At 40.6% G+C, this 26,541-nt stretch overlaps 1 long non-coding RNA gene across 1 annotated transcript in view; it reads left to right on the top strand.

Annotated features, from left to right (window-relative positions):
* The window catches only part of LOC309667190, a 119,254-nt gene that overhangs the window by 513 nt on the left and 92,200 nt on the right, over positions 1–26,541 (top strand). The gene's annotated exons all lie outside the window — the stretch shown is intronic.

Genomic DNA, 26,541 nt, shown 5'->3' on the forward strand with positions numbered 1-26,541 from the left:
TAATGTATGGAGTCTAGAAGTTACGAGTGTAATCCTGAGGTGGCCATCCAGTAATGCGGGGCCCAAAAGTTCCAGGGGTAATCCTGGAGTGGCCGTCCACGAGTACCTGGGGCCCTGTGGTGGCTGTTCTTGACGAATCGGGGCTGCTAAGAGAGTACAGAGAACTTACAGACCACCCTACCGCCCCCCCTCCCCAAGGCCATTGCTGAGATATTGGCTGCCATTATGGTTGGGGGAAAAAGAAGTTAGGCGATGAGGCAGTGGCCACAGCTGTGGGCAGGCCATTGCTTTTTACGTTAAGAAAGGCCACAGAAGCTGAGCTAACAGCTGAGGCAAAAGTTAACTTGAATGCTGATTCCTGTTCCTCTGAAAGTGCGGCACGTGAAGGTGAGTGAATGATATGTATTATTGTCTGTTACTGTTATTTATTTAAACTGACTTGGCTGTTTAGAAACTGAAAAAAATCCTTGAAAAGGGCCAAGATGGGAATCTTTTGACACTCTAACAAAACTGGTTGTTGCACATGCCCTTAGAGGAAGTTAGTTTTCTAGAAAGAAGTGGTATTTCTCTTCCTGCGCCTTTGAGATATAAGTGAGATTACCTGGGCTCCCAGGAATTATAATCACCTGTGATCCCTGAGAGTGAAGAAACAAAGAGGCCTTTTAAAGTCTAGCAGGAAAACTGTGACATCTCTGTGTCTATATAGATATATGAAGAGAATTCATTGACTATCTGTCATTTCAAATAGGATAAAATATTGGAGTATTAATTGCTGGTCAGTTCTAAGTTTATCTACTTTTGCCTTCTTAGGAGAGGAAGACTAAAGTATAAGTTTTCCAATCAGGAAATGCTGGTATGACAAATAGTTTACAATTAGTTCTTGTTTTTTGCCAGAGATTAAGGTTTTTAAGGGTTAAGATTATAATCAGTCATAATTGTAGTTATTGTAACCAAGTTTCTTTATTATATTGTAATCAGACATTTAACCATACCTTTTAAAGTCTTTTATCATTTATAGACAGTTGTATTCTGATGTTATTGCAAAAGTGCTTCATCTTCAAGAAAATTCATAGGAAGGAGTCTTTGACAAGTATAGGCCTCTGATAAATTTCAGATCATACTGCTGAACAGAGAAAGAAATTAAAGACTCCTAATGGAAAACCTAATGGCTTCATAAAAAGTTCACAGAAGGATTGGTTACTGAGTGAACTGGCGAATATGTTTATGATTCTTATGGTTTTTCTCTGGAATATTACTGGTTTTGATCTGTGCTTTGCAGGTCTAAGGAAGCCCTTCCCCTCGAGTTAGTTATGACTTACAGCAATTTGGTAAACTACACCTGTGGGTAGAATTGAAACATTTTTCTTTTTTCTCTGCCTGGTGCCTCCAGAAGTTGGAGATTCTTGGGTTCCAAGCAGCCGTATCAGGTGAACAGGAAAGACTGTCTCCTGGCATGTGCAGGAATCTCAGTATTTTGGGGACCTCTAGAAGAGGGAAATCCACCAAGGCGGAGTCTGATGGCACGCCTTTGACATGGGTTTCCTGGCCTTGAGAGGCCTTTTGGGAATTCAGTCTGAGACTCCTTCTGAGGACTGTTCCACCACAGCCAGTTTGGAAGAAACTATGTGGTTAATTGACCAGACTTAATTTGCAAACAAATTAGTCATGATTTGGCTGTGTTTGGTGGAGATGAGGGTAACTTGAGGGAGAAAAATATTATGTTTCAGTGGATATTAAATTCTAGTTCTGCTAATTGAGGTCTGTATTTATGAAAGTTATTGTGTTAGCCATACTTTTGCCCTGATGTTCAGGATGGAAAGAGAATTCTCTAGTGAAGTTGTCAAAGAGTATAACTACTCATGGTGTGTAACACTGCTTGCTTTAAATCTGCTGCTAAAAGCACAGATAAAACGGTCGTGTAACCATTTGGTATAAATGATAAAATGTATAGCCTCTAAAACGTTTCCGCATCAATATACCTCTGAGCTTGTTCAGGGTGTGGTACCTCAGAATGCGGTTACTGCTTGTGTTTTGCTTAACGGTCATGATCTCCCCTGTGTCGTTCCTGTTAGATGTCTTACATTTCGTCCCTAGCCTGAGCAGCAACAGTGGGTTCACTGTGAAATGAGTTTAACTGCTGGGTCTACAGTGAGTTGCTATTGTCACCTTTCTCTGGACTTGCATGAAAAATTGATCAGGCTAATGTGACCATGTGGGGATGACTGACAATGGGGAGAAAGACGCTTACATCTTCCTGTCACACATGCCGGTACCTCAGAAGGATGCCTGTCGGTAAATGTTACCATACAGCACATCCTACTCTTTGCCAGGGAGACTGCCCATGCGCCCCCCTGGGCTATGCTGTGTTGAGGGAATCAGCTGGCTTCTGGACACACGAGTCCAACTAGTGGGATTAACTTTTTTTTTGGTTGGAAAGACCTTATGGGTCCACCCCTGATGGCACCCAACATAACATGGGGTGGCAGACCTGTACTGTGACTGCTGACTCCTGGCTAGGCCACCAAAATATTTCTCTTAGAGTCAGGGCCTTCCCCTCCCCATGGGGGTGGCTCTGGGTTTGTGAAACCAGGTGTGGCCTTACCTTCCTTGTAACTGGACAGGGTGCTGCTATCATTGACTCCCTCTCCATTGACCTGGTAAGTGCTTGGCTCTAAAATTTGCCCACAAATGACTGTTCTGAGCATACTAGGTATCTCATTCTTGATACTCTTTGACTGCTGCTGTCTTTTATTGTACTTGTGATATGTGGTTTTAGTGCCCCCCTACATACATGACCAAAGGGATCTCGTGGAAGAGGAGTGAACCAAGATTGTAAGGGTTGTGCAGGGTGTGTAGGGGTGGAGTATATGATCAGGCCACCCAAGATGGCTGTTCTCTTGCTCTCTGTACATCCCCTGCTTGACCAGTGCCTGCTTGACCTACACCCTACTCACTTGACTGACCTTCCTAAATACTCCTCCCACCCCTGCCTCAGCTTATGATTGTTCTCATCTTTAGATCAGAACATCTCCCCCAGGATAATTTATCAAAGGGGCAGTGAGGGGCCTGCTAGTTTCCTTGGTAACCGATGAGCCAACCTGATGTCAATTCCCTCTATAGACTGGTAACCTTCCCTCCCCTCTGGAAGCAAAGACTGCCCCCACGTCCTGTCTACCGTCCGCTGCACACAATGCAGTGTTGGCTCTAGGACCTTGCTTCAGACCTGTAAGCTCCCCTCTTCCATTAAACCACTGATGTCTCTGTTGCTGACTCTGGGCTCTTTCTTTGGTCTTGAAGCTGGGCAAGTACAAGGCTTGCAGGTCTGTGGGGTGCAGTCCAACCGTTGCCCTTGCTCCTTCTCCAGTTTTAATTGAATGTTTCATATGATTCTTTTTTCTTTCTTCTTAGCATATAAATTATACTTGTTTAAAAACTTTTTTTAGGCATTGGCTTAGAATTTGCAATATACATTTAGAACTAATATAAATCTGCTTTCAAATAACGCTGTATTATGCTTTATGGGTAGTGTGTGTACCTTTTAGCAGAGTGTTCCCAATGACTCCCTCCCATTCCTTAGAACAGCTGTCATTCATTTCACTTAGCCATAAGCTATAATCACTGCATGCATCATTGCTATCATTATTTTGAACAAATTTATTAGGTCAGTTGAAAATGAAAAATAAAAAATCTTATTTCACCTTTACTTATTCCTTATCTGATTCTCTTTCTTTATGCAGGTCTGAGTTTCTCACCTATGTCATTTCCTTTTTCTCTGAAGAACTTTCTTTTAACATTCGTGCAAGGCAGGTCTACTGTCAACAACAACAACACAACAAGAATAAATTTGCTTGTCTGAGAAGTCTTTATTTCTCCTTCATTTTTGAAGAATAATTTTGCTGGATACAATTTTCTAGGTTAGTGATTTTTTTTTTTTCCTCAACACTAAATATTTCACTTCGCTCTTTTCTTGCACACATGGTTTCTGAAGAGAAGTATGATGACATTCTTATCCTTGCTCCTCTGTATGTTAGGTAGTTTTGTTTCCTCTGAGATTTTCAAAATTTTCTCTTTGCCTTTGGTTTTCTGAAGCTGGATATGCATAGGTGTAGTTTTTTTTGTTTATCTTACTTGGTGTTCTCTGAGATTTCTGAATCTGTAATTTTGTGTCTGTCATTAATTTTAGAAAATTCTCAGCCATTATTAAAATGGCTGAGAATAAAATAGAGCATATCAGAGGGAAAATATCTTAAAACTTACCAGCCAGGAAAGATACTCTATGTACAAAGAAGGACAATTAGATAGACAGGAAATTTCTTATTCAGAAATAGTTACTTGAATACAATAATATGATATCTTTGAAGTACTGATAGAAAAAAACACTTTTAATAAGAAATTCTATACCCAGGTAAACTACAATTTAAGAGTGAGGTCACAATAAAAATATACTCAGAGAAAGACTGAGAGAGGCTACGAGTCCTTTCTAACTCTTTTAAAAGAGCTACTAAAGGATATAGTTTAGTAAGAAAAAAAAAGAATCCAGAAGGAATTCTGGATTCTGCCAGAAGAAAATTGACTAATTTATGTTTGTTAATATGGTGGACTACATATCCTGAAGAATCTCCCTCAGTAGAACACATATATTCTAAACATACATGATAATTAGTACATATTCACTTAAGTGCATAGTTCAAAACGTCAAAAATTTAGAAGTTGAGATCATGGTTGTAAGTGATCACAGATACTTCGACTGCCCTGAGAGTGTTTATTAGTGAATTTAGGTTTAATAGATTATTGGAATTAGACACAAGGCATAGGAGTGAGTTGGAATGTTATCCCTCTCTCCTCATACAGCTAAGAATCTTATGGTATCTGGCATTATTGTTCCCAGTTTTTCACCCCTTCCTAATATCCATACCCTTTGCCATGTTGAAACTGAGTGAGAGGCAGTGACTACTGTGGCAGGCTTTTGGCTATGAAAATCAGGATCTGTTTATAAATCAAGTAATATTCTAGCAGGCTGTCAATATATTTCATTCTCAGAGACACTCTGATCTATTAGCTCACCAAACATCCCTATGAGTCAAAATGTTCTGACCATCACTAGGTGCCTGAGTCCTTTTTATTTAAAACATCCACCTTGTGCTTGGCACCAAAGTGCTAAAATTTCGTTTCTGCTGTTTTGAAGTCTCCAGTGTAATGGGGAAACCCATCTCAATGGCAGTATCCCAAAGGTCATTACTGTCTAGAAAATGAGAACAAACAGGTATTTTTAAGGTTATCCTCATTAATATATTTCTCAACGCCCTCGTGAAGGGAGTGTCTTCTGGGTCTTCTCATAGATATAGTTGGTATGTGTCTGTGTGTAGATTATACAGGATAAATCCATTTAAAGTCTTGTCTTCCTAAATCTTTGTATTCCTTTCTCTACATTAGTGCCAGGGAAACACTGGCATTTCAACTTCATTAAGCATATGCCACCATGAAGTCCAAGTTTCGGCCAACCAATTGCACTGTTAGAACGCATCCTAGCTGTACAAACTAACATTAATTTCAATATCTCTAGTAAGTGCACCCATGTAAAAAGAATTCAGCCTGGTATAGTATAGCATAAATAGTGTAGTATAATCTGTCCTCCTTAATACAACAACTTTAAAATCTGTTCATAAACATATTCCCCAGGAGTCTCCAATATACATTAGCAAAGTATTACAATTCTTTTGGTGTTTAAACTACTTCCTCTTTAATCCTGCTTCTTTTTGACCCCCTGAAGTAAGTTCAGATTTGACCTTAGTTATGGTGCTAGTGGCAAAGGAATGGCTGGAGTGCATCTTGAGCAGAACGGGTATCCTCTAGTAAAGCATCTGTCTAAGGTGAGGTTATTATAGGATTTACAAGCAGATGAAGGATATTCTTCTTACAAGGGAGAGCAAGCACATTTTCTTGATGAGGAAGGCTAAGATTGACTCAGGGTTTGAAGATTCTCAGTTTCGTCTGAGTCAAGTCAGATATTCTTATTCTCAGTTTCAAGGCCCCATTCCTTGCCAAACAGTGCCCTAAATTTTATCTGAGAAACTTGGCAAGGCTTCAAATAAACTTTGTAATTTTGCAACCCACCTATTAAATTTCGCATTCAGTTTTAGTTAACAATTGAGTTTTTCCAGTTCAAATTACTAGTGTAGTCTCTGTCTCCTGATCAGATTCTGACAGGTACCAAACATGAATTGCAGAAATGTTTGCTAAAACATTGACTTAAAGGTAATGTCATCGTCCAGTTAGAAGAGTGACACTGTAGTAGCACTGATGACAAACAACACTGATAAAACAATAGATTTTGAGTCCACTTGAGTTCTTACATAAAGTAAGTGACAAGCTCAACTCAAGTCACAGTCTGAGGACCAAAGAGTTAATTTCTGGAAGTCATGGGTTATATTGCTGGAAAAAAGTCTTTCTCCTATAGTCTTTTTTTTTTTTTTGTAATTTATTTAATTTTGGCTGTGTTGGGTCTTCGTTGCTGCATGTGGGCTTTCTCTAGTTGCAGCGAGCAGGGGCTACTCTTTGTTGCAGTGCACGGGCTTCTCATTGTGGTGGCTTCTCTTCTTGCGGAGCATGGGCTCTAGGTGTGCAGACTTCAGTAGCTGTGGTTCGTGAGCTCTAGAGCACAGGCTCAGTAGTTGTGGCGCACAGGCTTAGTTGCTCCGCTGCATGTGACCAGGGACATGGGACCAGGGCTTGAACCCGTGTCCCCTGCATTGGCAGGTGGATTCTTAACCACCGTGCCACCAGGGAAGTCCTCTCCTTTAGTCTTGTCTTCTCCCTCTAACACCCACTTTTGGTAGAGCCTAACATCAAGGCAGCTGGCAAAGAACAAAAGTTGTTTGGAGTTCAGATCCAGCGTCATAAAGCAGGGAAAAGACAGGTGGGTATGGTTCTGAGAGGCAAGAAGATAAGGGCTTAAGGCAGACCTCAACTGGCATAGATAAGCAGCTTGAAATTGAAATAACTAAATCCAGTTCTTGCTGAAAAAGAGCATAGATTGCTCTGTGATTCATAAGAAGAGCTTTAACTTTTATGTAGAAAGGGAAAAAAATTCATGATTCAACCACTCAGTTTTCTAGTCATCTTTCTTATGTATAAAAATTGTACCCTTAAAATAGTGATCATGTAGAGCACCACTTTATGGAATTTCAGAGATGGAAATATTTTTTAGTTTTCTAGTGAATCGTCTTGTCTTTGGCATGTCTGCATTACACAGTATTGATATTAGCCTGCTGTAATCAAGCCAAAATTCGTAACCTAATGAGAGGTTAAGTCAAGTTAGATTTTATTAATAGTTAGCCAGCAGTTTGTTGTTGTTGTTTTTTTCTTAATTGGGTAGTTATATTGATTCCTTTGGCTCTCTGTTTCTTTATCTGTGAAATGAAAGTTTTGAAGTTTATTATGACTCCATACCTGTGAAAGTACCTCTTAGGATATCCTCACTTTCCACTGGGATTAGAAGAGGTGTCTATAAGAATAATAAGGGTCAGAACCACATTTCCAGTTACCTGTTTCGCCAGTCAAATGGTAAAGAGGAGGAGAAAAAAAACCTTTTAAATGACCCCTGTCACAAGCTTTTAATACTGAGAATATACAGATGCACCAGTGTTTGTGCATTTTATGGCAATAGGTCAGGTTTTCATCTGTTGGGATTTTTCAACTGTCATTTTAAAATGTATGAGAAATGTTACTATAGCAGAAGTGGAGAGAATTTAGCTCCTTAAAAGACAGAAGCAGCGAAATACTAAATTTCTTTTTTTAGGTTTCAGATTTAACTGTAGCACTCATGAATTTCTAAGGTTTCAAACTTGACTATTTCCACATCCATATTCATGATGCTGTTTTTATCTGTAAGTGCTACCCACTAGGTTTATTTTAGATGATCTTGTTGATACCCTGACAAGCAGTGAACCTCTCACCTTTAGGACTCAGAAATGTGAAAGATTTGGGGTGGTGCAGGAGGGTGATAAAAAGAAAGTGGATACAGGGGGAAAAAACCCTTCTGTTAATGCTCAAATATCAACATGAAAATATTTCAGTGGTCAGAATTATTCTGAAATTTAATAAAAATGTATAAAATAGATAAAATTAAAATGTATTAAAAAATGTATTAAAATAAACTAGTGATTAAGACAGAATATTTAATTCACTATAGTAATTTCGAGTAGAAGAATATTTTCAACTAGATTAGAGATGTATTTCTCAGGGATCTTCTAAGTATCTTAAAGGGGTGCATTTGACTATTTAAAAAGAAATACACCTGAGATCATTGAAGTATTGGTAATTATGCCTTTTGGCCCAGGGCTTTAGTTTTTTTTTTTTTTTTTTTTTTTTTTTTTTTTTTTTAACATCTTTATTGAAGTATAATTGCCTTACAATGGTGTGTTAGCTTCTGCTTTATAACAAAGTGAATCAGTTATACATATACAATATGTTCCCATTTCTCTTCCCTCTTGCATCTCCCTCCCTCCCACCCTCCCCATCCCATCCCTCTAGATGGTCACAAAGCACCGAGCTGATCTCCCTGTGCTATGCGGCTGCTTCCTACTAGTTATCTATTTTACATTTGGTAGTGTATATATGTCCATGACACTCTCTTACCCTGTCACATCTCACCCCACCCCCTCCCCATATCCTCAAGTCCATTCTCTAGTAGGTCTGTGTCTTTATTCCCGTCTTGCCACTAGGTTCTTCATGGCCTTTTTTTTTTTTTTTTTTTCCCCTTAGATTCCGTATATATGTGTTAGCATACTGTATTTGTTTTTCTCTTTCTGACTTACTTCACTCTGTATGACAGACTCTAACTCCATCCACCTCATTACAAATACCTCCATTTCATTTCTTTTTATGGCTGAGTAATATTCCATTGTATATATGTGCCACATCTTCTTTATCCATTCATCTGTCGATGGACATTTAGATTGCTTCCATGTCCTGGCTATTGTAAATAGAGCTGCAATGAACATTTTGGTACATGACTCTTTTTGACCTATGGTTTTCTCAGGGTATATGCCCAGTAGTGGGATTGCTGGGTCGTATGGTAGTTCTATTTGTAGTTTTTTAAGGAACCTCCATACTGTTCTCCATAGTGGCTGTATCAATTTACATTCCCACCAACAGTGCAAGAGTGTTCCCTTTCCTCCACACCCTCTCCAGCATTTATTGTTTCTAGATTTTTTGATGATGGCCATTCTGACCGGTGTGAGATGATATCTCATTGTAGTTTTGATTTGCATTTCTCTAATGATTAATGATGTTGAGCATTCTTTCATGTGTCTGTAGGCCATCTGTATATCTTCTTTGGAGAAATGTCTATTTAGGTCTTCGGCCCATTTTTGGATTGGGTTGTTCGTTTTTTTGTTATTGAGCTGCATGAGCTGCTTGTAAATCTTGGAGATTAATCCTTTGTCAGTTGCTTCATTTGCAAATATTTTCTCCCATTCTGATGGTTGTCTTTTGGTCTTGTTTATGGTTTCCTTTGCTGTGCAAAAGCTTTTAAGTTTCATTAGGTCCCATTTGTTTATTTGTGTTCTTATTTCCATTTCTCTGGGAGCTGGGTCAAAAAGAATCTTGCTGTGATGTATGTCATAGAGTGTTCTGCCTATGTTTTCCTCTAAGAGTTTGATAGTGTCTGCCCTTACACTTAGGTCTTTAATCCATTTTGAGTTTATTTTTGTGCATGGTGTCAGGGAGTGTTCTATTTTCATACTTTTACATGTACCTGTCCAATTTTCCCAGCACCACTTATTGAAGAGGCTGTCTTTTCTCCACTGTATATGCTTGCCTCCTTTATCAAAAATAAGGTGCCCATATGTGTGTGGGTTTATCTCTGGGCTTTCTATCCTGTTCCATTGATCTATATTTCTGTTTTTGTGCCAGTACCAAACTGTCTTGATTACTGAAGCTTTGTAATATAGTCTGAAGTCAGGGAGCCTGATTCCCCCAGCTCCATTTTTCGTTCTCAAGATTGCTTTGGCTATTCGGGGTCTTTTGTGTTTCCATACAAATTGTGAAATTTTTTGTTCTAGTTCTGTGAAAAATGCCAGTGGTAGTTTGATAGGGATTGCATTGAATCTGTAGATTGCTTTGGGTAGTAGAGTCATTTTCACAATGTTGATTCTTCCAATCCAGGAACATGGTATATCTCTCCATCTATTTGTATCATCTTTAATTTCTTTCATCAGTGTCTTATAATTTTCTGCATACAGGTCTTTTGTCTCTTTAGGTAGGTTTATTCCTAGATATTTTATTCTTTTTGTTGCAATGGTAAATGGGAGTGTTTTCTTAATTTCACTTTCAGATTTTTCGTCATTAGTGTATAGAAATGCAAGAGATTTCTGTGCATTAATTTTGTATCCTGCTACTTTACCAAATTCATTGATTAGCTCTAGGAGTTTTCTGGTAGCATCTTTAGGATTCTCTATGTATAGTATCATGTCATCTGCAAATAGTGACAGCTTTACTTCTTCTTTTCCGATTTGGATTCCTTTTATTTCTTTGTCTTCTCTGATTGCTGTGGCTAACACTTCCAAAACTATGTTGAATAATAGTGGTGAGAGTGGGCAACCTTGTCTTGTTCCTGATCTTAGTGGAAATGGTTTCAGTTTTTCACCATTGAGGACAATGTTGGCTGTGGGTTTGTCATATATGGCCTTTATTATGTTGAGGAAAGTTCCCTCTATGCCTACTTTCTGCAGGGCTTTTATCATAAATGGGTGTTGAATTTTGTCGAAAGCTTTCTCTGCATCTATTGAGATGATCATATGGTTTTTCTCCTTCAGTTTGTTAATATGATGTATCACATTGATTGATTTGCGTATATTGAAGAATCCTTGCATTCCTGGGATAAACCCCACTTGATCATGGTGTATGATCCTTTTAATGTGCTGTTGGATTCTGTTTGCTAGTATTTTGTTGAGGATTTTTGCATCTATGTTCATCAGTGATATTGGCCTGTAGTTTTCTTTCTTTGTGACATCTTTGTCTGGTTTTGGTATCAGGGTGATGGTGGCCTCGTAGAATGAGTTTGGGAGTGTTCCTCCCTCTGCAATATTTTGGAAGAGTTTGAGAAGGATAGGTGTTAGCTCTTCTCTAAATGTTTGATAGAATTCACCTGTGAAGCCATCTGGTCCTGGGCTTTTGTTTGTTGGAAGGTTTTTAATCACAGTTTCAATTTCAGTGCTTGTGATTGGTCTGTTCATATTTTCTATTTCTTCCTGGTTCAGTCTCGGCAGTTTGTGCCTTTCTAAGAATCTGTCCATTTCTTCCAGGTTGTCCATTTTATTGGCATAGAGTTGCTTGTAGTAATCTCTCATGATCTTTTGTATTTCTGCAGTGTCAGTGGTTACTTCTCCTTTTTCATTTCTAATTCTATTGATCTGAGTCTTCTCCCTTTTTCTCTTGATGAGTCTGGCTAATGGTTTATCAATTTTGTTTATCTTCTCAAAGAACCAGCTTTTAGTTTCATTGATTTTTGCTATTGTTTCCTTCATTTCTTTTTCATTTATTTCTGACCTGATCTTTATAATTTCTTTCCTTCTGCTGGCTTTGGGGTTTTTTTGTTCTTCTTTCTCTAATTGCTTTAGGTGCAAGGTTAGGTTGTTTATTCGAGATGTTTCCTGTTTCTTGAGGTAGGCTTGTATTGCTATAAACTTCCCTCTTAGCACTGCTTTTGCTGCGTCCCATAGGTTTTGGGTCGTCGTATCTCCATTGTCATTTGTTTCTAGGTATTTTTTGATTTCCCCTTTGATTTCTTCAGTGATCACTTCGTTATTAAGTAATGTATTGTGTAGCCTCCATGTGTTTGTATTTTTTACAGGTCTTTTCCTGTAATTGATATCTAGTCTCATAGCGTTGTGGTCAGAAAAGATACTTGATACTATTTCAATTTTCTTAAATTTACCAAGGCTTGATTTGTGACCCAAGATATGATCTATCCTGGAGAATGTTCCATGAGCACTTGAGAAAAATGTGTATTCTGTTGTTTTTGGATGGAATGTCCTATAAATATCAATTAAGTCTATCTTGTTTAATGTATCATTTAAAGCTTGTGTTTCCTTATTTATTTTCATTTTGGATGATCTGTCCATTGGTGAGAGTGGGGTGTTAAAGTCCCCTACTATGATTGTGTTGCTGTCGATGTCCCCTTTTATGGCTGTTAGTATTTGCCTTATGTATTGAGGTGCTCCTATGTTGGGTGCATAAATATTTACAATTGTTATACCTTCCTCTTGTATCGATCCCTTGATCATTATATAGTGTCCTTCTTTGTCTCTTGTAATAGTCTTTATTTTAAAGTCTATTTTGTCTGATATGAGAATTGCTACTCCAGCTTTCTTTTGATTTCCATTTGCATGGAATATCTTTTTCCATCCCCTCACTTTCAGTCTATATGTGTCTCTAGGTCTGAAGTGGGTCTCTTGTAGACAGCATATATATGGGTCTTGTTTTTGTATCCATTCAGCCAGCCTGTGTCTTTTGGTGGGAGCATTTAATCCATTTACATTCAAGGTAATTATCGATATGTATGTTCCTATTCCCATTTTCTTAAATGTTTTGGGTTTGTTATTGTAGGTGTTTTCCTTCTCTTGTGTTTCTTGCCTAGAGAAGTTCCTTTAGCATTTGTTGTAAAGCTGGTTTGGTGGTGCTGAACTCTCTCAGCTTTTGCTTGTCTGTAAAGGTTTTAATTTCTCCATCGAATCTGAATGAGATCCTTGCTGGGTAGTGTAATCTTGGTTGCAGGTTTTTCTCCTTCATCACTTTAAGTATATCCTGCCACTCCCTTCTGGCTTGCAGAGTTTCTGCTGAAAGATCAGATGTTAACCTTATGGGGATTCCCTTGTGTGTTATTTGTTTTTTTTCCCTTGCTGCCTTTAATATGTTTTCCTTATATTTAATTTTTGACAGTTTGATTAATATGTGTCTTGGTGTGTTTCTCCTTGGGTTTATCCTGTATGGGACTCTCTGTGCTTCCAGGACTTGATTAACTATTTCCTTTCCCATATTAGGGAAGTTTTCAACTATAATCTCTTCAAATATCTTCTCAGTCCCTTTCTTTTTCTCTTCTTCTTCTGGGACCCCTATAATTCGAATGTTGGCACGTTTAATGTTGTCCCAGAGGTCTCTGAGACTGTCCTCAGTTCTTTTCATTCTTTTTTCTTTATCCTGCTCTGCAGTAGTTATTTCCACCATTTTATCTTCCAGGTCACTTATCCTTTCTTCTGCCTCAGTTATTCTGCTATTGATCCCATCTAGAGTATTTTTAATTTCATTTATTGTGGTTTTCATCATTGCTTGGTTCCTCTTTAGTTCTTCTACGTCCTTGTTAAATGTTTCTTGCATTTTGTCTATTCTATTTCCAAGATTTTGGATCATCCTTACTATCATTATTCTGAATTCTTTTTCAGGTAGACTACCTATTTCCTCTTCATTTGTTAAGTCTGGTATGTTCTGACCCTGCTCCTTCATCTGCTGTGTGTTTTTCTGTCGTCTCATTTTGCTTATCTTACTGTGTTTGGGGTCTCCTTTTCACAGGCTGCAGGTTCGTAGTTCCTGTTGTTTTTGGTATCTGTCCCCAGTGGCTAAGGTTGGTTCAGTGGGTTGTGTAGGCTTCCTGGTGGAGGGAACTAGTGCCTGAGCTCTGGTGGATGAGGTTGGCTCTTGTCTTTCTGGTGGGCACGTCCACGTCTGGTGGTGTATTTTGGGGTGTCTGTGGCCTTATTATGATTTTAGGCAGCCTCTCTGCTAATGGATGGGGCTGTGTTCCTGTCTTGCTAGTTGTTTGGCATAGGGTGTCCAGCACTGTAGCTTGTTGGTCGTTGAGTGAAGCTGGGTCTTGATGTTGAGATGGAGATCTCTGAGAGATTTTTGCCTTTTGGTATTACGTGAAGCTGGGAGGTCTCTTGTGGACCAGTGTCCTGAAGTTGGCTCTCCCACCTCAGAGGCACGGCCCTGATGCCTGGCTGGAGCACCAAGAGCCTTTCGTCCACACGGCTCAGAGTAGAAGGGAGAAAAAATAGAAAGAAAGAAAGAAAGAAAGAAAGAGGCTATAATATAGTGAAGTAAAATAAAGCTATTGTAAAGCAAAGCTATACAGACAAAATCGCACCCAGAAGCATATACATATACACTCACAAATAAAGGAAAAGGGGAAAAATTAATATATCCTGCTCCCAAAGTCCACCTCCTGAATTTGGGATGATTCGTTGTCTATTCAGGTATTCACCAGATGCAGGCACATCAAGTTGTTTGTGGAGTTTTAATCCGCTGCTTCTAAGGTTGCTGGGAGAGATTTCCCCTTATCTTCCCAGTTCGCACAGTTCCTGGGGTTCAGCTTTGGATTTGGACCCGCCTCTGCGTGTAGGTCGCCTGAGGGCGTCTATTCCCCGCACAGACAGGACGGGGTTCAAGGAGCAGCTGCTTCGGGGGCTCTGGCTCACTCAGGCCGCGGGGAGGGAGGTGTACAGAGGAGCCGGGGTGAGCCTGCGGCGGCCGAGGCCGGCGTGACGTTGCACCAGCCTGAGGCGGGCAGTGCGTTCTCCCGGGGAACTTGTCCCCGGATCACGGGACCCTGGCAGTGGCGGGCTGCACAGGCTCCCGGGAGGGGCGATGTGGAGAGTGACTTGTGCTCACACACAGGCTTTTTGGAGGCGGCAGCAGCAGCCCCAGCGTCTCACGCCCGTCTCTGGGGTCCGTGCTGATCGCCGCGGCTCACGCCTTTCTCTGGAGTTCGTTTAGGCGGCACTCTGAATCCCCTCTCCTTGCGCGCCGCGAAACAAAGAGGCAAGAAAAAGTCTCTTGCCTCTTCGGCAGCTGCAGACTTTTTCCCGGACTCCCTACCAGCCAGCTGTGGTGCGCTAACCCCTTCAGGCTGTGTTCACGCCGCCAGCCCCAGTCCTCTCCCTGCGATCCAACCGAAACCGAAACCCGAGCCTCAGCTCCCAGCCCCGCCCGCCGAGCAGACAAGCCTCTCGGGCTGGTGAGTGCTGCTCGGCGCCGAGCCTCTGTGCGGGAGTCTCTCCGTTTTTTTCCTCTGCGCCCCTGTTGCTGTGGGGTCTGCGGTGATCGCCGCGGCTCGCGCCCTTCTCTGGAGTTCGTTTAGGCGGCGCTCTGAATCCCCTCTCCTTGCGCGCCGCGAAACAAAGAGGCAAGAAAAAGTCCCTTGCCTCTTCGGCAGCTGCAGACTTTTTCCCGGTCTCCCTCCCAGCCAGCTGTTGTGCGCTAATCCCTTCAGGCTGTGTTCACGCTGCCAGCCCCAGTCCTCTCCCTGCGATCCGACCGAAGCCGAGCCTCAGCTCCCAGCCCCGCCCGCCCCGGCGGGGGAGCAGACAAGCCTCTCGGGCTGGAGAGTGCTGCTCGGCGCCGAGCCTCTGTGCGGGAATCTCTCCGTTTTTCCCTCTGCGCCCCTGTTGCTGTGGGATCCGCGCTGGTAGCTGCGGCTCGCGCCCGTCTCTGAAGTTCGTTTAGGCAGCGCTCTGAATCCCCTCTCCTCGCGCACCAGGAAACAAAGAGGGAAGAAAAAGTCTCTTGCCTCTTCGGCAGCTGCAGACTTTTTCCCGGACTCCCTCCCGGCTAGCTGTGGTGCACTAACCCCTTCAGGCTGTGTTCACGCCGCCAACCCCAGTCCTCTCCCTGCGATCCGACCGAAGCCCGAGCCTCAGCTCCCAGCCCCGCCCGCCCCGGCGGGGGAGCAGACAAGCCTCTCGGGCTGGAGAGTGCTGCTCGGCGCCGAGCCTCCGTGCGGGAACCTCTCCGCTTTGCCCTCCGCACCCCTGTGGCTGCGCTCTCCTCCGTGGCTCCGAAGCTTCCCCCCTCTGCCACCCGCAGTCTCCGCCCGCTAAGGGGCTTCCTAGTGCGTGGAAATCTTTCCTCCTTCACGGCTCCCTCCCACTGGTGCAGGTGCCGTCCCTATTCTTTTGTCTCTGTTATTTCTTTTTTCTTTTGCCCTACCCAAGTACGGGGGGAGTTTCTTGCCTTTTTGGAGATCGGACGTTTTCTGCCAGCGTTCAGTGGGTGTTCTGTAGGAGCAGTTCCACGTGTAGATGTATTTCTACTGTATCTGTGGGAAGGAAGGTGATCTCCGCGTCTTACTCTTCCGCCATCTTCCCGAGGAGCCCCCCTGGGCTTTAGTTTTGATTAGTGTATTTTCTACCATTTTGTCAGAAGAAAAACATTTTTATATAATGAGGAAAATATAATAACATTAAAAGTAGATCTTGCTGATTTTTTAGTATAATCTCGTCAGCCACAATAATAATTCAACCTTGAGGCAAACCTACTTCACTTATTTATTTAATTTCTATTTCTGATGCCTAGTGATCTATTTTTTCTTTCAAAAATGCTGGAGTCTGGGGTAGATGTGTGTGTTGGTGTAAGAAAGAGAAGGAAAGAAAATCTACTTTTAAAAATTGATTATAATCTGTAAAATAGTTTTTTTGCAATTCAGTAACTTTACTAACATACTTTAAAAAAGTACATTCAAATATATCTAATAAAAATATTGATTAGGGATTATATTGTCAAATTGCTCATTAAACTGTGGAAATGAGTTTGGACCATTGTTCCACTTTAAATTATGTTTGACAGAACGGATGACGTGTGTAACTTGTCCATGTTCAATGTGAAGCGTGTTCAGGACCTGTTTTGCTGGACAGCCCGTAGAACCATCTTTCTGAGCACTGCTGGTTCCATTTTGAGACCAAGTTATTATTATTATCATTATTATTTTTGGCTGCCTTGCGTCTTTGTTGCTGTGCATGGGCTTTCTCTAGCTGTGCTGAGCGGGGGCTACTTTGTCGCGGTGTACGGGCTTCTCATTGCGGTGGCTTCTCTTGTTGCGGAGCATGAGCTCTAGGTGCGCGGGCTTCAGGAGTTGTGGCACGTGAGCTCAGTAGATGTGGCTCAGAGGCTCTAGAGCGCAGACTCAGTAGTTGTGCACGGGCTTAGTTGCTCGGCAGCATGTGGGATTTTCCTGGACCAGGGCTCGAACCTGAGTCCCCTGTATCGGGAGGCAGATTCCCAACCACTGCGCCACCAGGAAAGCCCCTGAGACCGAACTTTGAGACTTAAATTGTAGAGCTCTTGAGAAAATAAATGAGGAGTGAAAAAGAAGCATAGAGAATTTTCATTTTAATATTTGTTGTTTAAAGGATACCGTATTTTTATCGGAGTGAAAAAAATACCATTCCCACATTTATTCTGCTGATCCTTTTCTCCACGAGCCAAAAGAATTGCACAGAAATGGAGTTTTTATGGTAGCCTCCAGAGATACTGAAGTGACAATGATATCTGTATCCTAGATCAGAATGTACCTATCACTGGCAAAATGAGTTAGCATGACTAAAACCCAAATGAATGTTATTTTACCCCCTGACGACCTTCAGAGTACTTATTTCATTTTATTGTTATCGCTTATTTAATTTTCTGCCTATGACAGTATAAGTTAAGTAAGGGCAGGTTCTATATACACTTTATTTTACACTGTTTTCACAGTGCTTAGTACAAGGTCTGGCTCTTGGTAAATTGTTAATAAGTATTTGTTGAATGTATGTCTGAGGAATAAATAAATAATGCTATGACCGCAGTTGCTTAAGCAATGCTCTACTGAATGGAGGGTAAAAATTTTACATAAGAGAACTACAGTCTACAGTAAGAATTATCAAATGATCAATTCTTGACCAAGGATCAATGGCTGAGCTGGTAATAGTCAACCTACTGGGAAATTCTAAAGTTTAGTCACTCATCAATCATCTTTTGAAAAGCAAGTATCGAACACCTATTATGTACTAGTTCCTGGAATAAGCTCTAAGGCCACAATTCCCAGCCAACAATTCTAGACATTTTTCAATCTGTAGGACAGTCCTTCACAGTGAAGAATTGTCCAAGGTTCCATAGGATTCTGAAATATTTTGCCATACTTTCACATACCATATTTCATTTGATGTAAGATACCACTGATTTTTAAGATAAATGATTATGTATAACTGAGAAGGGAGAAATGCTATAAGTTGTGACACATGCCTTTACTCTAGTTCTGTATGAAACATAGATCAGTCTTCATAGCTCTTGTAGCTTTGAAATTTCTTTTATCATCTCTGAGGGATCTACAAATTCTCCTGAGATCTGTTGCATTGGGTGACACGTGGTAGGAAATCTTGCATATGATTCATTAAGAAAACATAAGCCAACATCTTCTGATGGTGTCTACCTTCCTTAAATAAGGAATGTGTGCTTCTTTCTTAGAGGAAGCAATTTAGATGTTCCTTTGGGAAAAAAAAATTGAATATGATCATTCTTCCAATTATTAATATTTTAAAATTTCAAAATTATGCCCAGCTACACAGCTTTCCATGCCTTTGAATAGCTATTTATTTCAACGTTGAATCATACATGATCTTTTTTTTTTTAACATTTTTTTATTTTTAATATTTATTTATTTATTATTTATGGCTGTGTTGGGTGTTCGTTTCTGTGCGAGGGCTTTCTCTAGTTGTGGCAAGTGGGGGCCACTCCTCACCACGGTGCGCGGGCCTCTCATTATCGCGGCCTCTCTTGTTGCGGAGCACAGGCTCCAGATGCGCAGGCTCAGTAATTGTGGTTCACGGGCCTAGCTGCTCCGCGGCATATGGGATCTTCCCAGACCAGGGCTGGAACCCGTGTCCCCTGCATTGGCAGGCAGATTCTCAACCATTGCGCCACCAGGGAGGCCCCATGATCTTTTAAAAGGACATTTTATATAGTAATTAAACTCAACACAGGTAATACCTACAAAGCAGATAATGCAGTTGAACTGATGACACAATGAACAGCTGACCAAGTTTCTGATCTTGACTGCCACCTGGTTGAAACAGACTGTAAGAAGCACTTGACTATAAAACAAATTTCCTAATTTCAAAGAACTTAAAATGTGAGGAAAAACGTTACCCAGAGACAGTAGGTGAAAGATTTGTTTTTGTAGTTATGAGTCCAGAGCCTAAATCCATTTTGTTCAGTTGTTCATCATTTTGGAAGGTCAAGTCACTGATGGAAAAGATATATGTGGTATTAGAGGCTCTTACATCACACACCTGTAAGTGTCAGCATTAGGAACCAATACAGTCAATGTAATTCTTCATTGCAAATATCTGAGTAATTCAAATTTTGTCCTGTTCAAGGATTTATATATTGACATATAGCCTCCTTAATTATAAGTAATTTCCCTTTATTATTCCATATACTAAAGTGAAGGAATTTTGTTGATTTCTTTTGAACACAGTTTACTGCTTTATTATATTTATAGTGGTATAAAAATATAATTTCAAATGACCATAACCACATTATATATTATGATTGATAGTTTTTACATACTGAAATAGTGATAGTTTAAATAATACTTGAAATTCACTGACATTCTTTATGCAGATGCATCCACATGTTTTTCTAAGGTCTATAAACTTAATCTGATCTTATTCATATTCTTAGAATTTTCACACATCCTTAAAGTGTTAACTAAGCTCAGGAACTTTTTTTCTGAAAGAAGTGGCATATTTTACGAAAGCAATTACCCCCGAAAGCAGCTGTGCTTAATGATACATAGTAACTGATAGGATATTGATGGCTTTTGATGTATCAAAATTTCCTTTTTATTTAGAGCAAAAGCAAAAACTTTCACCTGGGCATCCAGACCACCTTCTAAAGACTGACCATATCCTTGAAATAGAACTCATTTGAAGGTATTTCACATAGCCATTTCCATTTTAATAGTCAAATGAGGATTGTAGTCTTCAATCTGAAAATCTTCAGCTTCCAAGTCATTAATTATCTCAATTTTTTTTTAAAAGAGGGCTTGAGTTTTAGCTCAGTTTTTTTTTATTAATTAATTAATTAATTTATTTATTTTTGGCTGTGTTGGGTCTTCGTTTCTGTGCGAGGGCTTTCTATGGTTGCGGCGAGCGGGGGCCACTCTTCATCATGGTTCACGGGCCTTTCACTGTCGCGGCCTCTCTTGTTGCGGAGCACAAGCTCCAGATGCGCAGGCTCAGTAGTTGTGGCTCGCGGGCTCTAGAGCACAGGCTCAGTAGTTGTGGCTCACGGGCCCAGTTGCTCCGCGGCATGTGGGATCTTCCCAGACCAGGGCTCGAACTTGTGTCCCTTGCATTAGCAGGCAGATTCTCAACCACTGCGCCACCAGGGAAGCCCAATTATCTCAATTTTTTTGAAGAGTGTGAAGTTAAGGAAAGGTCTGATTATCTTTCAATGGTTCAATACGATTTAAGTAGCCACGAGCCTCTCCAAACTTTGTTCAAAGTCTCTTGTCTTCAGGTCTGTGATGCGTGTGATCATGTAAGTGATGCTGAAAGGTCCCTTGGGATGCATGTCTCCTGTCACCCACTGAAGTTCACTGTTCATCAAAGAACCGGCTACTGGCATGCCACCAGTGCCAACAAAGGGAGTGTTTTTTTGGGGGGGGGGAATTCTAAGCCCACCTAATGATTCTTTTGTCATTGGGGTTGGTTTTGATTACCACAGTAACCTTTGGCAGTTGGTCTACTTCTTGACCTGAATAATCTGGTTCATCTCTTTGCATTTCGTCCCAGTGCTTCTACTGAAAAGCTTGTTCCCGATCTCCTTCTGGTGGGGAATCCAAGACTGTCCAAAAAGGTTTTGGGATTCATTGGCATAGTCGGATTCACTCTCTCAGAAGACAATTCTTCAGCATGTGTGGATGTCTTGATAACCATAGTAAATCTTCTCAGGACTGGTTTGTCCTCCTTCCTGAATCCATAGTGAGAATGTGCTCCATCTTCCCAAGGTACTAAAGCTGGCTATGGGGATGTGGTTCCTGCTCTGGCTCTGGCTGAGCCAGTGGGCAGGTACCGGGAGCCTGTGCTCACCTCCTGTGCAGCAGGTAGCACCTCAGGCTGTTGCAAAGGCCATTGGGCCTATTGATATTTTAAGTGTGTGTTTATATAGGTGCGTTAACTATGGCTTTCATATCAGGATAGTAAAGGGACTAAATGTATTTCTCAATAGAAGGAGTTGGTCTGATGGGTCGAGAATCACCGAACAGAAATATGCTATTCCTGCTCTCAGGTAGCTAACAGTGTCATTGAAGAAGTGGAAATAAACAGTTTCAGCCAAGTGGAAAAAGCATTGTGATAATGGTAATCACAAGGCGGTGCTATAAAAGCATGCAGGAGGGCACTTAGCAGGTAGGGCTTCCTAGGGGAGGGAATTTCTGAGCTGACTTGAAGAAAGAGTTGGAGTTGGCCAAGTGAATGGAAGTCATTCCAGGCAGAGGAGCAGAACTATGGAGGTGTGAGCCAGCATAGCATGCATGAAGATCTGCAAGTGGTTTGGGAAGTTGAATCCAAAGAAACAGTCCTTAAAATTGAATCTAGACTTCTTTTGAAGTCTAGACCCCACATTCTCCCACCCCCCATCACCCATGCACAGTGAGTATAAATCTATAGGCAAAAGGAGAATAAGAGAGGGGATATTGGTGGATAAAAGTTTATTACATTTTGTGAATTTGTGTAGCAGGAGTAGGGATGATATTTAAAATTATTTGAAAATAATTATGGCATAGGGTCCCAGCAACCAAAAAGAACTGCCAGATATAGTGCTGGAGCAGTTGTCTGGGGACCCTCTGCTGAGACAGTCATGTGCCGCATGGTCTCTGTCAACCCTTTGTTTTCCTCTTTAGATTTACTATCCACCCGACCCTTAGGGCTGAGAGGGCTGCCTTGCCCTTTGGCTTCTTGTTTGTTCAGCTAATGGAGGCACCAGGAGATGTCAGGGTCTTTATTCCAGACCCTGGCTCCTTCCATGCTGGGTCAAGATTTGGCAGTCTTTGCTGTGATCCACATAAGACCATAGTCTCTGTAGGGTGATTATTCTGTAGCAATAGCTCTACTTAGTTGTGACAACTGTTCCCTTTCCTTGTTTTTTCCGGCTGAGGGGAGGTGATAGCTTTCTAATCTTGACGAGTCTGGGGTCCTGCCCTATCACTTCTTGGCTTCCCTTAACCCTTTCCACATCCCAGTCAATGGTCTCTTCATTAAACCTTTCAGTGATCCATTTAAGGGTGCCATCTGTGTCCCTTGAAGAGCTGTGTGTGTGTGTGTGTGTGTGTGTGTCTGTGAAAGGAATGTTTCCAGACGATGCGGGGGCAAGAGGGAACACAAGGAATTTTGGGTTGGCTGCCAATAACCGACAGGCACAAGAGTATTTCTATTTCAAAAGTTTGCATGGCCAAACTGGGAAGTGCCTGTTGAATATCAGCAATGGATAGAATAAATATTACATACTTAACAGAACAGAAGTTTATACAGAAGAGAGGAGGACTTAGTTGCCCCCGCAAATGCACAGAGTCATAACTTAGGGATGGTATAAATATCAAAGTATAGAAAATAAAGTCCAGAACGGAAAATGGTATAAGCAAAAGCATTGATTTTTTTTTTTTCCTGTATATAGAACTGAAACCTCAACTACTATTTCCATCCCTCTGTACATTGAATAAGTAACTACATGTATAGCCTTCAGACAAGACATTATAGGTTATTCTCTAGAAATTGAACAAGAACTACTTGGGATTTAAAGCAAATGCAGGTTATTAATTGGAAGGCTTTTTTTCAAGGATGATTGATATCTATTCTCTTGTCCGCATCTAGCCTACACTGCATATATCTCCAATTAGGAGACTGGAGACTTCTTCTCTGGAGAACTGAATGGCTCCAGGGAAAAGTCCTTCACATATTGAGCTGCATATGGAATAGGAAGCCTAGGAATCCCCCAGTGGAATTATGGCTCCCACCCAGTCACCCCAAAGTGAAACATGCCAGTTGACACATCTCATCCACACATAGAAAGCTGCTATTTAGCTTTTTAAACATTCATCTTTAATATGTATTGTCAACCAAAAATATCTAGGCATGAGTAAAGCCCGCTAAATGAAAAAGAGAGTCCCATCAACAAAATGAAAAGACAACCCACAGAATGGGAGAAAATATTTGCAAATGAAGCGATTAATCTCCAAAATATACTAACAGCTCATGCAGCTCTATGTCAAAAGAATAAACAACCCAATCCAAAAATGGGCAGAAGATCTAAATAGACATTTCTCTGAAGAAGACATACAGATAGCCAACAGGTACATGAAAAGATGCTCACCATCACTAATTATTAGAGAAATGCAAATCAAAACTACAGTGAGTTATCACCTCACACTGTTCAGAATGGCCATCATCAAGAAGTCTACAAATAATAAATGCTGGAGAGGGTGTGGAGAAAAGGGAACCCTCCTATACTGTTGGTGGGAATGTAAATTGGTGCAGCCACTATGGAAAACAGTATGGAGGTTCCTTAACAAACTAAAAATAGAATTACCATATGATCCAGCAATCCCACTCCTGGGCATATATCCAGAGAAAACCATAATTTGAAAAGATACATGCACCCCAGTATTCATAGCAGCACTATTTACAATAGCCAAGACATGGAAGCAACCTAAATGTCCATCGATAGAGGAATGGATAAAGAAGATGTGGTACATATATACAGTGGAATATTACTGAGCCATAAAAAGAATGAAATAATGCCATTTACAGCAACATGGATGGACCTAGAGATTATCATACTAAGTGAAGTAAGTCAGACAAAGACAAATATATGATATCACTCATATGTGGAATCTAAAAAAATGATACAGATGGACTTACTTACAAAACGAAAACAGACTCTCAGACTTCAAAAACAAACTTGTGGTTACCAAACGGGAAAGGTCGGGGCGGGGGGGGGGGATAAATTAGGAGTTTTGGATTAACATGTACACACTACTATATTTAAAATACACAACCAACAAGGACCTACTGTATAGCACAGGGAACGCTACTCAATATTCTGTAATAACCTATATGGGAAAAGAATCTGTAAAAGAATAGATACATGTATATGAATAACTGAATCACTTTGCTGTACGCCTGAAACTAACACAACATTGTAAGTCAACTATACTCTAATAAACAATAAAAATTAAATTTAAAAAATAGAGTGAAAATGGAAGGAAGGAAATGATAACACATGAAATACAAGAAAATATTTTATAATTGAGAAATATGAATATCCAGATTTAAAGGATTTACCAATTCGCCACTATCAAGAATGAAAATGGCCCACACTAGGACACTTCATAATGAACTTTCAGAGCACAGATAAAGAAAATTTCAGAACACTGATATAAATATCTCGTAAGTACTAGGAAAGACCACATGTAAAGGACTGGGTATCAGAATAGAATCAGATATCTCAAGTCTGGAAACAACAAGACAATAGAAGATGGCTTTCAAAATTCTGAAGGAAAGTCTATCTACCTACTTGTTAGCTAGCTATCATCTATCTCCATCTATCTTTCTGAGAACTTTATACTCGTACTGCCAATGAAAAGTAGGGAAGATGAAGACCTATTCAGAAGGTTTGCCTTCTATGCAAACTTTCTTAAGCTATTAGTGGAGGATGTGTTCCAGCAAAATGAGGGAATACATCAAGAAAGAGGAAAATATAGAATCTAGGAAACCATGTCTCTAACAAAGGAGAGTAACAAAGAGATGTGCCAGAATAAAAGCTGTTCAGCAAGCTGAAAGAACAACCAGTCTTGTTTGGAGTAGGAGAAATGGAGGCCTTAATGATGGAGCACTCCAGAAAAAAAAATGTAGACCCAGTAGATTGCATGAAATTGTAGATAGCAAATTAGAGAAAGTATTAAAGATATTTACATGGAAATTATGTAAGAAAAAATTGTCACAATAATAAACTCCATAAGATAGGAAATAAAGTCTTGATAATCCTTTTCTGTATAGAAAATTATATTTCCTAAATCATATTAATGAATTGATTCAACTGGTAGCTTTTAACTCTATTCAAATAATAGGAGAGGGGAAGTGGAGGTATAAGAAAATGCACATATATCATATATGGAAATCAGTAATATGTAAACTATTGACATAATGTGTAAACTGCCATAAATCTAGATATAGAAGTATAAGCATATGTAGCAGAGACTTCTAGTTGTCACCCAGTAGCCTGTCTGCCCTTCTTCAATAGGAAGAGTTAGCACACGGTTGGCCAGTGCAAGCCCTACGTCTCCATCCTCACTGTGGCTTGGATGACGTTTTGTTTAAGGAGATGTATAGACACATTTTAAATGACAGCCACCTGGAATCTCTCATAAGGGAGAATATGCTCACGTGCCCTCATGTGCCCTTTGCTCCTTCTTTGCTTCTTTCTCCCTCTTGCTGCCTGAAACATGGACGCTACCTCAGACCAGGAGAACAAAGGCCATATTCTAGTGGTGGTGGAATGTGAATTGCGAAAATTCTGGGTCCCTATACTGCAAATCTTTTAAGTGAGAGAAAAGCAAGCGAACAAAACTCCCTTTTCTCTTATTTGAGGGACTGCTTTGAGCTTTGAAGAGCCAAACCTAACACTATTTTAGTGTGTGATGAGAAATATGGAGTTAACATCCAGAGGAATCAACTGAAAGGATGAAAAGTGGTTGTCTTTGGGGGAGGAGGCCTGGAGCTAGGGAGGGACAAAGCAAGACACTACAGTTTTCCATTACAGGTTTCAGTAATAATAGGTTGAAAATGAAATTGCTACCTTTGTATACTAAAATTGGTTGCACATCAACTTCATGTAGTTCAATCTAATAGATTTTTGTCAAGCTAGATGCATGTATTGGTATGATTAAAACATTTGAAATGACAAAAAAGAAAGATGAGACTGGGAAAGTAGACAGGAGTCATCTTGAAGGGCCTTGTATATTGTGGTAAGGAGTTTGTAGTTGAATGTGATCAGATTGGTATTGTGGAGATGACTCCCACGTGGAGAAGAGAGCTGAAAGGGCAAGAATCAGCAGCTATAATAAACAAAAATGAAAGAGGCTTTTATGGTAATCACGTGACAGATAAGACTAAACCAAGGCTAAAGAAGAGAGGATCAGCTCAAGAAATATTAGAGAGTTAGACCCAACAGAGCTGCACTACCAACCACAAGAGGGTGGGAGATGGAGGAGAGGCAGTACCACCAAGTGGTTCAGACCCTGTCCCTGGAGTCCTTCCATCTGCGGCTGTCACTCCATGTTTGACTTTTTTTTTCTTTTAGAATATTTTTATTTTTATTTATTTATTATTTTTTTATTGGAGTATCATGTTGTGTTAGTTTCTGCTGTAGAACAAAGTGAATCAGCTACATGTATACATATATCCCCTCCCTCTTGAGCCTCCCTGCCACACACCCCCATCCCACCCATCTAGGTCACCACAGAACACCAAGCTGAGCTCTCTGTGCTATACAGCAGCTTCCCACTATTTTACACACGGTAGTAGTGTATATGTGTCAATGCTACTCTCTCAATTCGTCCCACCTTCCCCTCCCCCCTTGTTTCCACAAGTCCGTTCTTTATGTCTGCGTCTCTTTTCCTGCCCTGCAAATAAGTTCCTCAGTACCATTTTCCTAGATTCCATATACATG

This window comes from Balaenoptera physalus (genome assembly GCF_965194825.1).
Source record: "Balaenoptera physalus genome assembly, chromosome: 9".
Classification (NCBI taxonomy): Eukaryota; Metazoa; Chordata; class Mammalia; order Artiodactyla; family Balaenopteridae; genus Balaenoptera; species Balaenoptera physalus.